This window comes from Zosterops lateralis (genome assembly GCF_965231275.1).
Source record: "Zosterops lateralis genome assembly, chromosome: 19".
Classification (NCBI taxonomy): domain Eukaryota; kingdom Metazoa; phylum Chordata; class Aves; order Passeriformes; family Zosteropidae; genus Zosterops; species Zosterops lateralis.
Genome location: NC_139779.1, coordinates 3,723,561 through 3,737,760, shown reverse-complemented (window position 1 = coordinate 3,737,760; position 14,200 = coordinate 3,723,561). Strand labels below are relative to the sequence as shown.

Sequence of the window (14,200 nt, the reverse complement as noted above, 5' to 3'; positions counted from 1 at the left end):
TCTAAGTGTTGTTTTCTTTAGCTGCAGAGGTGGGTGACAAAGCTGACACTTCTCTGTGCAGGAACTCTCTTCTGGGAGGGTGATTTAACACTTTGAATCAGTTAAACTTGGAACTAACGTTGTAAAAGCCTCTCAAATTGTCCAGTCACTGTCTGTGTGTAAGATCTGAATGAGACACTGATTGCTAGGAAACATGATACAAGTGGTTGTTTCATTTGTAAACAGCCCATAAAGAATATTTCTGTTTATGAAGAAATAATAGCAACATATTGATTTAAAGCCACTCCAGCTGAAAGAGTCAGAGTTGCAAAAAAATCTGGCTCCAGGCAGGCCCTTTTCCCATGACCATATTTTCCCTTGAGCTAAGGCAGGAGAAACCACAGTCCAGAATATGAATCTTTTTGAGTTCTTTGCTTTTTTTAGCTTTAGGTTTCTCTCCAAGTTTTCAGCTTGCTGAGGAAAACAGCAGAGAAGTTGTTTTTCCTTTGGAATGAAAAGAGATGTTTCCGTTCGCTTCTCATGAACTGGCTTTGGGTAACTGCAAGTTTTGTAGTACGAGCATATGACAATGCCCAAAACATTCTGGGGAGGAATAAGGAAAAAGCTGCTCAGCTTTGCTAAGCACAAAGTCTGCTCAATGAACCATCTTTTGATGTTAACAGAGCCCTGAAGCCACTTGGCCTTTTATCCTCTGAAGCAACGTGAGGTTGGTTGGTGAGTGATGCAAGTTGTGATGCTGCTCAGTCACCCCACACACACAGCCCAGGGTGTTGTAAGTCAGTCTTTGGAAGGTGAGGGCCACTTCAGAGAGATCTTGGCTGATGCCTCTTTCTTACTTTATTATTATTATTGCACAGATTTCTGTCCTGATCTGTGATTTCCCCCCCTGTGAAGGCAATGCCTGAAATGACAGAGCCATCCCATTGCCCAGAGCTGGGCTGGAATGTACATCACTGCTCCAAGAAACAGGTTTAGATTTGAGGTCTTTATCTCTGAGTTAGATTGCTGTGAGATAACCATCAAATCCTTCAACTTTGTTGTGTATTCAGGGAGTAAATGAAGTGAAGTTCTTGATGAATTTTGCTCCGAGGTTGTTTACACAGCAAAGTTAAGTGTGATTACAGTGCATTATTTACTGTGCCATAACTCACCATGTGGATGCTCTTTATGAAAAACATCTGTGGATCAGGTGTTAGCAAAATGGTAGAGGATCAGGATTAATTTCTAGACCACACTGAATTTTTAGTGTAGCTGATTTTTAGATACTGTTTTTCCAGTGGTTTAGACAAAACACTAGGACTCAGGGTTCTTGAAACTTACTCAAAGTTCTTGGATTTTCTAAGGTCAATATTTTTCCCGTGTCTCTTAAGACTTATGTAATTTACAGGTTATACAAAAATATTTGCTGGTGTGGTATTATGTAGAACTTGCTAAAGTAATTCATTATTTACCACTAGATTTCAATGTAAATTCGTGCCTGCAGAATACAGCTCAGGAGGCTGTTCCTCCTTAGCATTTTAAGATCAGAACCCTTTGGCTCTTTTGTTCTTTACTGAACTCTTCAGAAGATAATTTGCCATCAATGTAAAGAAGGAGCACATTGCTCTGGGAGAGCTGCTGGCCTGCTGCCCATCTCCCATTGCTTACACAAACACTGCATGCTTTACATTAGCCAAGCTGCAGCTTTGTGTTTTGGTAAGGAAAGCCCAAAGGATTGCAAGGTCTGGACCTGCTCCAGCCATTGTAGTGTGGAGCTGAGTCATGCTGCTTCCTCTTTCTTTGTGTGATCCACAAGTGAGTGAGTAGAATTTGCAAGATGTGGAAGGGGAAATAGATTTGCAAAGCCAGGTGATTGATTTGCTCTGTCATCTCACTGGGCAGGCAGGTATAAAATCAACATGACATTTGGGACTGTGTGTGAACCTGTGAAGAGAAAGCCTCACTCAGCCTGTGATGAAATCTGTGCTAAAGACCAAATCCTGCTTAAGCAGTGCCTTGCCTTAAACAATGCCTCTCTCAAGTATATCCAGGATTCCCAGCAGGACCAGTTCAGTCTCTATCACACAACTGCTCTGCCCAGATCCTTCAGGAGCTGTTTCATGTTGCCTTTGTGTTTGTTGTCTCACTTAAAGACAACTCAAATCTGCACAAATATGCCCCAAACTGTACCCACATTTCATCCCTAGAAATCTGAGATCCCTATGAATTTCCTGCAGAAAAGTTCTTTGCTGTATGGGACATGTCCAGGAGTGGGAAGAGCAGGAATGTCTGTGCTTGCACACATATTCCAGACTAATTTAGATTTGAGCTTTGGATTCTTCCAACTAGTGACTAGTACAGGTCGGGCACCAGATTTGCAGAGGTGTCCCCTGAGCTGCCCTGTCATTATCACAGCTCCCACACTACACCAACCAGCTGCATTTGGGGGAGAAGAGTTTCACAATCCACTTTTGTTACCATTCCCACACAAGGAGCAGCCCAGCTCAGAACTTGGGCTTGTGTTGTTCAAAGTTAATTTCTGGACTGTCACAATTGTTCCTGCTGCTGGGTAAGGGAAGAGTAGCAAGAGACTGAGTTCTGAAAAATGAAAGTCACTTCATTAATTATATAATTGTTAATATAAACTCTGTGCTTTTGGTGTATTTTTATTATCTTATGTGCTTCAACAGTAGATTTTCCTGTGAGTTAAGCTCCCATTTACAGTGGGCACATCTGCCAGTGCTCTGGCTGTCTATTAGTCTGAAACATTCCACATAAACAGGAGATGATTTCTGAGCTGCCTTCACTTTCTGAAGAGAAGCAGATAAAAGGAAGCCCAAATTATTCTTTTCTTCTAATGTGTGTTTTGGGTTCATGGAAAGATAAATATCAGATGTTTTACTGTGGATTCTGAAGCTTTTGTGCACAGTTGTTCTGGACAGAAAGTAAAACTGACTATTTGCATCTTTAATATGACAGAAAATATTTGGCCCAAGTTTGCACTGCAAAGAAAATAATAGCTGAGATCTGTGTAAACTGGAAAATTTTCCATTCACAGTCGGACGCTTACGGCAAACAATGTTACATCTCTTTCCAAGTCTCCATGGAAATTGCACTCTCTTTGCTTTTTTATTATTATTATTTCACTGAAGTCCAAAAGGGCTCTGATCAGACACTGCACAGGAGACATCTCCCCATGCACTATCACAGGCTATTTTTATGAGGCTGCAGAGAGGCTCAAAATCTTTTTTTTTTTTTAACATCTTTTATGTAATAATTCTGTGCTGTTGGACTCATTTTTTCCTCCTATAAGATGAATAGGCTTTATTGCACTTCCTCATATTTAACTTCTAACAAACTTCCTTCCATGACCTCTCCATGACAGAGAAATGAGGCTGTAGGGTCATGGGAAAAATATATCCTTAAGTAAATAGTGTGTGTGTCTGGTTGTGGTGATCACAAAGATGCAAAAACACTCAGGCCCTTCAGAGAGCAAACTATATCACTGTAAATCTGAGCCTTTTTATTAGAATTTACACAATTAAGTCCATCCCATTGATCCAGTTTGGATTTGCTGTCCTTGGGTTTATTGATGGGAATGTGGGTGCTGAGTGCACAGAGCTGTGGGATTCTAAAAAATACGTTTATCTTACTTATTATGTATTTCTATTACAAAGGTGATATTATTCACTAATATTTCTTCTTTCCTGTTCTAGTATTTAATATTTTGGGATTAGTAGTTAATAGTTTTAATTCTGCTGGAGTAATTGTGGTAATGAGTTACATTTTGTCTTCCTAAGTTCCCTGTGGTATCATAGTTTGACATTTTATTTTATTGCTAATTCTAAAAAGCTGATCTCTGTGCTGATTAAAATTGCTGCCATGCTTTATTCTAGAAGAGCTGCATATTTCAGGAGTGAGTGATGGGATTTTCTTAATCTTCCTTATCCCAGCAATGCTGTAAAGGCCTTTTTTTTTTTTTTTTCAGAATTTTCTGTAATTAAGAACGACATCTGTGGGACCAGAAATCTGACATGTAAATTGATCACAGGCTCAGTGTGTGTTGCAGGGAAATCAACCTACATCCCTTGAATCAGCCAAAAACACTCAAAATCATCCTGAGCACTAACAAGCTTCATCATGACAAGAGGGCACTTTGTCAGTCAGGTGGGGATCTTGATATTTATCAATCTGTAGCCAGATTTCATTTCTGTTTAGTGTAAATCTGGAAATCAAAATTGTTTTCTTTCTGAGAAGACAATAAAACATTTGGCCACCTATTTTTATTTACATTTCTAAAACCATATTTTTTTTTCAAAATGCTTTCCCACTTGGCAGTTCCTGCTGGCTTTTTAGGACCTTAGAACACTTTATAAAAAGGATTATATCAAAGTCTGCCTTCAGGCATCTGCTTTTGTAAGTGTTGCTCTATGCAATAATTTAAGAGGAAATTCTTCTGGGGGTTGAGCTATCTCACAGCCCTCCAGGAAAGCTGCTTTCTGAAACAAAGCCTTGTATTGCACTAAGTTAGGTTTAGCTATTTTGTCTTAAATTTGATATTTTTGTCAGTAAGGAAATTTGCCCTTTCTTTTCCCTGGGGCTGCCATGAGCCAGGTCCTTCCTCAGCTTTCCAGCAAAAGGAATTTCTTTGCTGTCCACCAAGGGGGAAGGGGAAAAAGATCCTTTCTGTGGCAGAGGACTACATCCCCTGCATTTCCTCAGCAGGGCAATGAGCAGTGGCACCTTGGGAAACACTCAGATGTCAACAGAGACCTGTCACAGCACATCAGTGAAGTCACAGCAGGGACTGACTGAGGGGAAGAGCCTGGCCAGAGGAGCCAAGGGCTCAGAGAAAATGCAGGGGGGAAATGAAGGAGTACAGCTAAAGGACAAAATGGTTCATGGAAATCAAATCAAAATACTCTGCATTGAAATGTATACTTTTACTTCTCAAGATAATTTTAGCAGAATAAAAACTATGAAATACTGATCTCAAAACATGGAAGATGAGAAGAGGGATCCCAGCCATCCCCTGAAGCTGATGAAAGTTTGATTTGACTTAAAAAACATCAGCATTGCTAAGCTTATGGTAAGAAAAGAAATAAAGCTGTGCGTGATGGCTGCATTTCAGGAGTCTGGGGCTGGAGATAGGGACATGCAGGAGAACAGGAAAATCCATTACAAGGATTTTTTTTTTCTTTTGTTCTTTCTTCATTCATTCAGAACTGCCTTTTACTGTTCTTTCATGAATGATTCTTGAAAGTCCTCTACATACATTAAAGACAGGCATCATCTTCAGAGGAAAGAAAGCTCCAAGGAGCCATCCTGGATTTGCAGATGGTTCTTGTCCCAGCTTTGCTGTCTCCTGGGAGCACAGATTTCCTGGCTAGGAGCCATTCTGTCACTAGAACACTTGTGTCCAAGCAGAAGGAAGTGTCTTTGGGTTTGCTGATTTCCTGTTAGAACATTTTGAGTGGACTTTCTTCATGGTTCCAGGAAGCTATAGAAAGATACAGTCTTTAGATTAAAGCTATTTTCAACAGTTATACCCAGGAGTCCCCTTTTAAGCACAGCAAACTACAACAACCTCTTTATTTTGCTGGTTACACGTGGAACAATTCAGTGTGTTTTGCCAACACTGACCCTGAGGATCTAATGGAGACTCACAGGCACTTTCCTTTTGCTTCTGAAGGTTCCTTGCTTTGATAGCCCAGCAACATCTCTGTTGATCCCTCATTTGAACCTGCAGCTGTTAATTATAGGCAGACACAGATCTTTTTCAGAGAAATGCTTAACTCTTACCCTAAAGAGTAATAATTACATCAAATAATCACAGCAAGTTAATCAAAAAGGAGGAACAAACTGAAAAAAGTCTAGCAGGGATTCTGCTTAAGCTTTTGAATCTCTGCATTCCTCCGAGCTTACTCAGGGAAAATATATTCCTATTTCTGCTGGGAATGCTCTTAAAAGCCTTCTCACAATAATGGGTTGGGTGTTAACGCCTTGATCTGTGTGGTTTCTTTGTGGATCCTCACAATCTTATTTTAATTGTAGCTGCAGTAGAAAATGTCAGTGCCTCAGTTAAAGTGAATCTGTGAGATCTGAGGCTGTGACATGCTTTGGAAACATCATCCTTTGCATCTGCAATGGAGTTGCATCTTCTGCAGGTAATTACTGTATTGGAAAGCAGAGGAAGGGATTTGCAGTCTCTCTTGGGCAAACTCCTCTTTGGGATCCAGTCTAAAGAATTTCAGCTGCATCAATTCCAGTGGGGTTTGGCCACTGACTTCAGCAAGCCCAGGAATTGTCACTGAAAGAGTCAACAAGAGAAGACAAAGTCTTGTTTAAAAAAAAAAAAAAAAGTTGGTATGGGGAAAGTTGGAAGGGGAACTGTACAATGGATGTTGTGTAAAATGTGTTTTCTCTTAATGACCTTCCAGTTCAGATTGGCTCTGTTTACATACAAATCAAAAACTGGTTTGTCTCCCTGCCAGCACAGCAAAGCTCAGTCTGGGATCTGAGTTTCCAGCTGTGCCTTTTGCCTCTGACATCCTCCCAGTAATAAAGTTGTGTGGCTGGGATTTGGCTGGAATTGCAGATGATGTGTGAGCCAAAACTGAGTTCAGCCTTCTCTTCCTCTGCAAGACAATAGAAGTTAAAGCTTGTTTGTGTCAATAAAAAAAGCATATACAACTTCTAACCCCTCAGGGAGCAGATATGGTGAATAAGATGCTCTTTTTCCATCATCATGTTTCTAACCCTGACCAATGTTAGTAGTAAGTCTGTGGGAACTCAGACTTTTGCCTTCCTCATTTCCAAGGTGGAGCAGAAGCTTTTGTGGAGTTCACCAGTGAAGACGCAGCATCCACAGAACAGATATAGTTACAACAATCTTTTCAGTGTTCCCTAATCCAAGTTTTTTGTTCTTCACTTCAAACTCCCTGGAGGATAGAGTGTATTAAGTGTTATCTTTGCTCTGTAAGCCTTAACAGCTTCCCTGCAGAGACTGACAAAGTGACAGAGACAGAAACCTCTTCTCAGGTGAAGTGGCATTGCTGACATGCTTTGTAGTTGTCACTTTCCTGTTTCCTTCATTTTTCAAACACTGTTGTAGGAAACTCTGCAGTTGTTCCAGGTCCTGGGTGCTGTCTGGATGTAGGCAAAGCTCTCAGTTCATACAGGAGCAACAAGTGATTAAATTATTCAGTGCAGGGTCGTTCTTGCAGCAACTGAAAGCTCTGGCTGCAGTCAGCAATTCCACTTGCAGGTTGCACATTGGTCACCTCATTGTAAAATACCCATTTGTAAAGCTCTCTAGCAGTTGTTAATCTCCACTCTTCTGTTAATTAAACCCTCTGACACATGACTGAAAACTCCTCCAGTTGACAGTGTCAGTGAGAGCCAGCAAAGGTGCTCTCAGCAGTCTGGAATCTGAGGCTCCCCAACTGCTGCTACCTGACTGCAGTGGGTTCAGCATGATCCAGAGCTGCCTTTGGAAGCATCCTACAGCCAAAGAATTCCCATTTGTATTTTCTTGGCTGAGTTTGTTGTGACATGCCCTGTTATTTTTGCATTCTGGGTGCATTTTGAAGCTCCCCCAGGCATCCCTTCAAATGAAACATTGCATCACTGAGGAAGTGAAGCCATTACAAGAAAACGCTTTTGCCAGACACTTGGAGCAGACACAATCAGCTCTCATCTTCCAGGAAAGGACTTGCAAGTTGACATTGCAAAATTTGGGAAGAACAATGGTCCTTTCTTGAGTGGTTTGATGCAGTTTTTAAAAAAGCTGAGCTGTGCTGTTGTTTTTTTGCCGCATCATGAATGAGGGTTTTATATTTGCATAGAAGAAATGTTACAAACAAAGCAGTTGGAGCATAGAGCTTCAAAATCCTTTGGAAGGAAGAGAATAAGTTGTCTGCTGAAGTCTGCTAAGGTCTCTGGCCTTCTCTGGGTCCTGCTTTCATCCTGCAATAACTCTCCCTTTTTGCAGAGCTGTGGGGATGGAGCAGTTGCTGTTTCTGTGCTATTTTCATGGTGTGAGATGCTGTATGAGTGTTGAGGATCATTATTAGAGCTTTCTTTGCTAGTCAAAGGGTTAATTTTGAGATCTGATTTAGTTTTGGCACAGGAGGAGGGGAGACAGAGGATTTTGTTCTGCAGGAAACTAGGTCAGCAGGTTTTTATTATCGTGCTCGACAGCCCAATGTGGTTTGCATTTAGGAATGAACTCGGCTGACACTGTGGATGGTCGCTTTCCCCTTCCCAGGATGCAGCCTCAGACTCTGCTCCATGCATTACAGCTTTCCCAAACGGAATGAAAGGGAATAAATACTCAGCTGAAGAAGCTCAGGCCATTGTGAGTTTGTCAGTTATCTTTTCAGACCTATCTGTCAGGGGTGCTCAGGAACACAGGATGAGGTGCAAGATGTTTTGGAGAGGAAGAACAATAACCCTGGAATATTTTCAGTCACTGAAGTGCATCGGAATCACAGAGATTTCCATTGCTTTGACACCCCATCGACTTCTGGTTGTTCTTACAGCCTGTGGCATTGTTTGGTTTTTGTTTGGATCTGGTCACATTCTGATCTTGGTCCTGCCAGTGTAAATCTGGAGTAATTCCCTTGCTTTCTGTGAAGATCTTGCTGTGTGTGGCTGAGATCACTGTATGGTCCTGCAGATAACCTTTAGCTGGGGAGTTTTCTATTGTAACTTTGGATCATCATGACTGATGAAAGATTTGAATAATCCAGAATCTTTGTCACATCTCCAGCTTTCTTGGCTGTATCTCCTGTTGTGTATTCTCTTCCCAGGCAACTGAGAATACCTGTCTATTCTTTACTTCTGCCTGCTGAAGACCAAATTGTGGCAGACATCATCTATATTGGAAAATTCAGGCTTTCTTTACACGTTATTATGACTTTACTGAATGATGAGAATCCAAGTGGTTATAACTTTAAAAATATTCCACATTGTTTTGATTGTAAGGATCAGATGAGGGTGGTGGAGCTTAAAAAGATTTAAGGTGGATCTTAAAAAAAACATTACCAAAAAGATGTGTAATGCCTAGGAAAATTTCTGAGTAATAGGATTTAAGGCTGAGCATCTATTTCCAGTTTTATGCTCTTGTTGTTTTACAGACTTTAATGTGAGTTAATGGCTTTTCAGCATAATAAAACCATCTAATTCTGTCCCGTTCTACTCTTTATTCAGTTCTGGCATCAAGAAACCCAGACATTTTTGCAAACCAAGTTTGGCTTTTAAGGCTGAACAAGGAAAATACAGGCAATACTGAGAAGAGCAGACAGCAGTAGGTTTGCCAGCAGTTCCTGGAAATAATGGAGTTTCACAACCATTGCCTGCAGATTGGACATTTAAGGAGGAAAAAAAAATAAATCCTTGTGGCTTGTATGGATAGAATAATGAGAATGCAAAGTCTGTAGAGAAAGTTTATTATGGTAAAAATTCAGATACCATTCTTGGGTTTAAACCAAAGAGCAGCATATTAAATGCCTCAGAATTATGACAGCATAGAAATAACACAGGTCAGAAAATTGCATGTGGTCTCTCTTGGATTGCATTTAATGCTGTGGTGGGCTATACATTTTAATTGTCCAGTTCTGGATCTTTATAATACAACTTCAGCTGCAAGAAATGTGCTCACAGAATTATCTTTTAAATGTGAACATGTAAAAGAGGGATGGAGAAAGGATGTGTTTGTGCAATACCCTTGTGCTCTTCCTCTGCTGTGACTGAGAGCCAAGAAAACGCCAGCGTGTGTCAGAATGAGAGGCAGTGACAGGACTTGTAGCAGGCAGACACGTCCACACAATAAACAGCAGAGCTGAGGCAGCATTTCAAAATTGCCTCCTGCATAATGAAACAGAGCAGTTGTGGCAGAGTCTCCACAGCTTCATTCAGAGTTGGCAAATTATTTCATTCAAATTCACAGCAACTTGGGAAATGTCATTGTGCTGCTGGAAGACTTGGGTTGTGTTTCCTATTCCTAAATTGAACTAAGTTCAATTGAGCTCTCAGCTCAAGAAATGAGAGATGAAAAGCCTCTCTCTCCCCTGCAGTGGCTCTCCAGAATGTATATTATATCTCTTGAGTCTGTCAGCCATGTGAAGCCTTCAGGATGTGACTCATAGGATAAATAAGTTTGGTCATTCTTGCTGTGAATAGAAAAAGGTAAAACCTTGTGTTTTTATAAGAGCTTTTTCTTCCCTACATGAATTCAGAAAACATCCCAGTCGTTAACATGCTGGAGCTGTCACTGAAAATCCAGTAGCTTCAGGGTTGAACAGAACTGTTAATAGAGCTCAGTGATGCCATGTGTGTGAAACGTGTGCTGCTGAATATTTGTGCTCTTTCAAATGGATGAACTCGAGTTCCCAGACTGCAAACGAGGGTGGTAATGCAGAGGAGCAGCTCATGTGTGTCAGCAAAGGAGCAGATGCTGGCAGGAGACCGGGGGATAAACAGATGCCGAGTAATGCTGGTGAAGGGAATGAGCCATTTGTGCCTCTTTGGAGCTCTGCTGCAGAGAGGATGCAGCCTGCAGATTTAAGTAGGTTATGATGTTCTCCCCTATGGCTGGGGCTGGAGGCCTGGCCAGTTAACTGCAGAGTGTCACTTTGTGGTACAAACATCAAAAAATCATCTTGCAGAGAGCAGTGGCTTCAAATGGGTGCATTCCTTTTCTTGTTTTTAAATGTAACCCTATCTTTACCAATTAAAGTAACTATTCAATGGTTAGAATACGATCTCTGAGCTATGAGCACAGATCTTGTTTATCCCTTTTGTGGGATAAAATATATTTAGCCTTGCTGGATTTGTAGTTACTATTCCTTCTTGGTGTTTTACATGGTAATTAACCCTCTCCTTTGATAGCTGTTTACAGCTGGGAGCAGAGTGACAAGAATGATGCTCTTTGTCCTGCAGAAAGCAGGGAGCTGTGCCAGGTGTCCTGTATCTGTTCCCAAACTCAGGTAACCTTCTCCTGGGGCAATCCCAGTACCAAGAGAGAGAGAACAGCAATAACATGGCTGCTCACTGCCAATCTTTTCAGAGAATGGGAATCAGCTGGTTTATTGTATTGACAACTTATTGCAAGCAGAAGGTGCCAGGCTGGAAGCACTGGTGGCTGGCAAAGGCCCCTCACAGTAACTCTCAACCAGGGTGTGTTTGTTCATCATTCCTGGAAGTTGATTGCTTGTATCTGCAACAAGATTACTGCCCACTGAAATACAACTTCTGCCCTCTTTCCTTGGATGCCAATAAGAAGATTAATTAGAACTGGGCTAAAAATGTATTAGCATTTAAGGGAGATATATTATCACTATGCTGTCTCTTACTCCATCCCAATCCACTATATATTGTGCTCAGAGTCCTCATGCAGCTTCTGCAGTTTGGTGCCCTCTGTACCTACAGGGAGGTAAGGAAGGACTTTCTGTCTCCATCCTCATATACATCCTTATTCCAGGAGAATGTGTGAGTTCTGGCAAGAGCAATCTGGAGCCAGCACAGGATGTTGGATACAGGACACACTCAACACTCCCTCCTACAGTGGCTCACTGTGGGGCCACCACACAGCTCACAGGTGCTCTCTGCTTCCACAGCAGCTCTAAGACTGAAGTAATTTCCAGCCAGGCTTGGCAGTTGGACTTTCCTGGTGATCTGTATAAACCAGAAGTGTCTCAGGAGGTTTCCCAGTTGCACCATCCTGCTTTTGGTGTTTACAGCTACAGTAACTAACTTCTGACATTTATACCCAGCTGGTGCTCTGATTGCTGAGCTCGGTGCCTGTTTGCACATGGGGCCTTCTGATAAGGCAAGCATTTGACCTTTCTATTCTTAACCCATTAACATTTAGAAGAGTTGCTCTCCTCACCTCTGAGGCTGTGTTCCTCCCCCTGCCCCCAGCCCCCTGTTCCTGCCAGATAAGATTACTCCTGGGTTATATATTGATCTAAAAGCAGAGTGCCAAATGCAGCCCACACCAGTTCAAGGGCAAACACTGAACTCACTGAGTCCCCGTGCTCAGCTCAGCTGTGGGAAGGGGGTGACCAGAGGCTCTTTTTGCCCTCTCAGCAGAACCTGGGGACAAGCACAGGGGTCTCAGTTGTTTGATGTACCATTAATGACCAGCACTAGAAACAGCCCAGTTTGCTGAGGCTGCACCTTTGTGCTCTTTCCTCTTCTCCCTCTGCCTGTGAACAGATGAATGGGTTGAAGGGATCCTTACACAGGATTATCACACACTCATTTACCTGAGGCAGTGTATTCAGGAATCTGAATGTGCAAATGAGAGCCAAGAGTCCTTTGTTTAAAGCCAAGCCCAGCTCAAGGAAGGCTGAACTGTGTCACTTCACCTGTGCATGTGTCTTTCCCAGTTTTTGAATATCAGACAGGAGTAAGGAGCTGTTATTTCCTCTTCAGGTGTTGTTTGAGAGTCTCTTGTTCTAGTTCAATATATTGGTGTAAAATACTTGGGAAACTGCCACCAGGATGATGAAGGAAGTGGAAAACAGGCCTAATAATGGATGTTAAAAATGCTTGAACTATTTGCTTTATCCCTGAGATGACTTGATGGTCATACAGGAGGACCAATACCGGGAAGAGATTTGGTGGGTGGGGTCTGTTGAGCTGTTACACACATTTTGTGTGAGAATAATGACCATAGTGGTCCTGCTGGCTTTAAAAGCCCGTGACACTGGTAATAACTACAATCAGTCACAAGAATTAATTACCTGGCAAGCCTGATTTTCCCCTGTAAAACTAAAAGCCACTGGAGCAGCATGGATCAAAATTTATTGCAATTACTAATATTTTATTATGTTAAATGGTTTAAAATAAAACATTGTGATTTAATGTGCATTTATGACCATCTGTACTAAGAACTAAGATTCATATATTCTTAACATGATAACTTATATGAAATTAAAGAGGGCAGGCACTGTGCTTTTTCCTGTTACTGTTTAAGAGAAGGTAAAACCACAGAATGGATGGAGTCCTCTCACTTAGCACTAGACTGTTTTAGAGTGAGAGACTCCTTTTGAGTTGTCTTATCAGACACTCAGTAATTCAGACTTGGGAAGCTCATTCAAAACTGAAGGAGGAAATCCTTTTTCATCTTGTTGTCTGTGAATAAAAATAGACGTGAAAGTCTGTTCTACTAATTTTTTAGATGCCTCAGCAGCATGTGTGATACAAACCCAACTGCTTTATCTCCTTAACTACAGTTAATATTATCTTTGTTTACTGCATGTGTTAGTTTTTAAAACTGTGTTTTGATACGCATTTCCATTATTTCTAGAAATTCTGATGTAATTTACCCACTTGTTTGGAAACAATTATAAAATACTGTTATGATTTAGAGCTCCAGCTTCCATCTCAACTTAAAATTGCACAAACCATGACTAAAAGTTCATTTAGTGAGGAGAAATGCATCACTCCATCCCTGTTAATACAATAAACTGGAGAAATTAAATTCTATCCTGAGAGAGAGAGAGCTGTTTTAGAAAGAACCAAATCTCTTATTCAAAATGAGTGGGTTGAAACCCAGCTGTCCTGGGCTGCAGGTGGGAATTTGGGTGGCTTGGCCCTGACCACAGCCTGGTTTGAATTTTCTGTGTGGCACTGTCACTGTTGTGGTGTCACCAGCACTCCCTGGAACAGCTGAACTGACAGGGACAAGGCCCAAGGCTGGGAATGCTCCTGCCAAGTCTTTGACTCCTGTTTTACAGGGCTGTTTTCCTTTTTTTTTTTTTTTTTTCTCTTTTCAAATGTTCCATGAAGTGAATTTTTTATGAGTGACTCAGAGTAAAAGAAAATTTCAGATTTTTATGATAAAATATTAGATGTCTGGGCAAGCCTTCAACTAAAAATGTTTTTTTTGCTTATCCAGCATACTGTACTTGCTGAGATGGGAGTGTGTGAGCCTCTAGTTATGATTCAAACACCAAAAGCATGAACATAGGAAGCAATAAAGCATTATGTAAGAGAAGATTCATCTTTTTTGAGACTTTGTTTAAAGAAAGCCCAGATGTGGGAGCAGATATCTACTGAATCAATCATTTTTTTAAGCCACAGACGACCAGAAAATTAATTAAAAATGAAGAATATGAAGAGATATTAGAAAAATAAACCTGCAGAACTTAATGTTTAAACCATGTTGCCCAGACTCGTTTAGTCTTAAAGTTATCTACATTAACAGTAA

At 41.1% G+C, this 14,200-nt stretch overlaps 1 protein-coding gene across 1 annotated transcript in view; it reads left to right on the top strand.

Moving 5' to 3' along the window:
* The window catches only part of PIGL (phosphatidylinositol glycan anchor biosynthesis class L), a gene marked incomplete at its 5' end in the record, with an annotated part of 52,319 nt that overhangs the window by 3,850 nt on the left and 34,269 nt on the right, over nt 1-14,200 (top strand). The window lies entirely within an intron of this gene.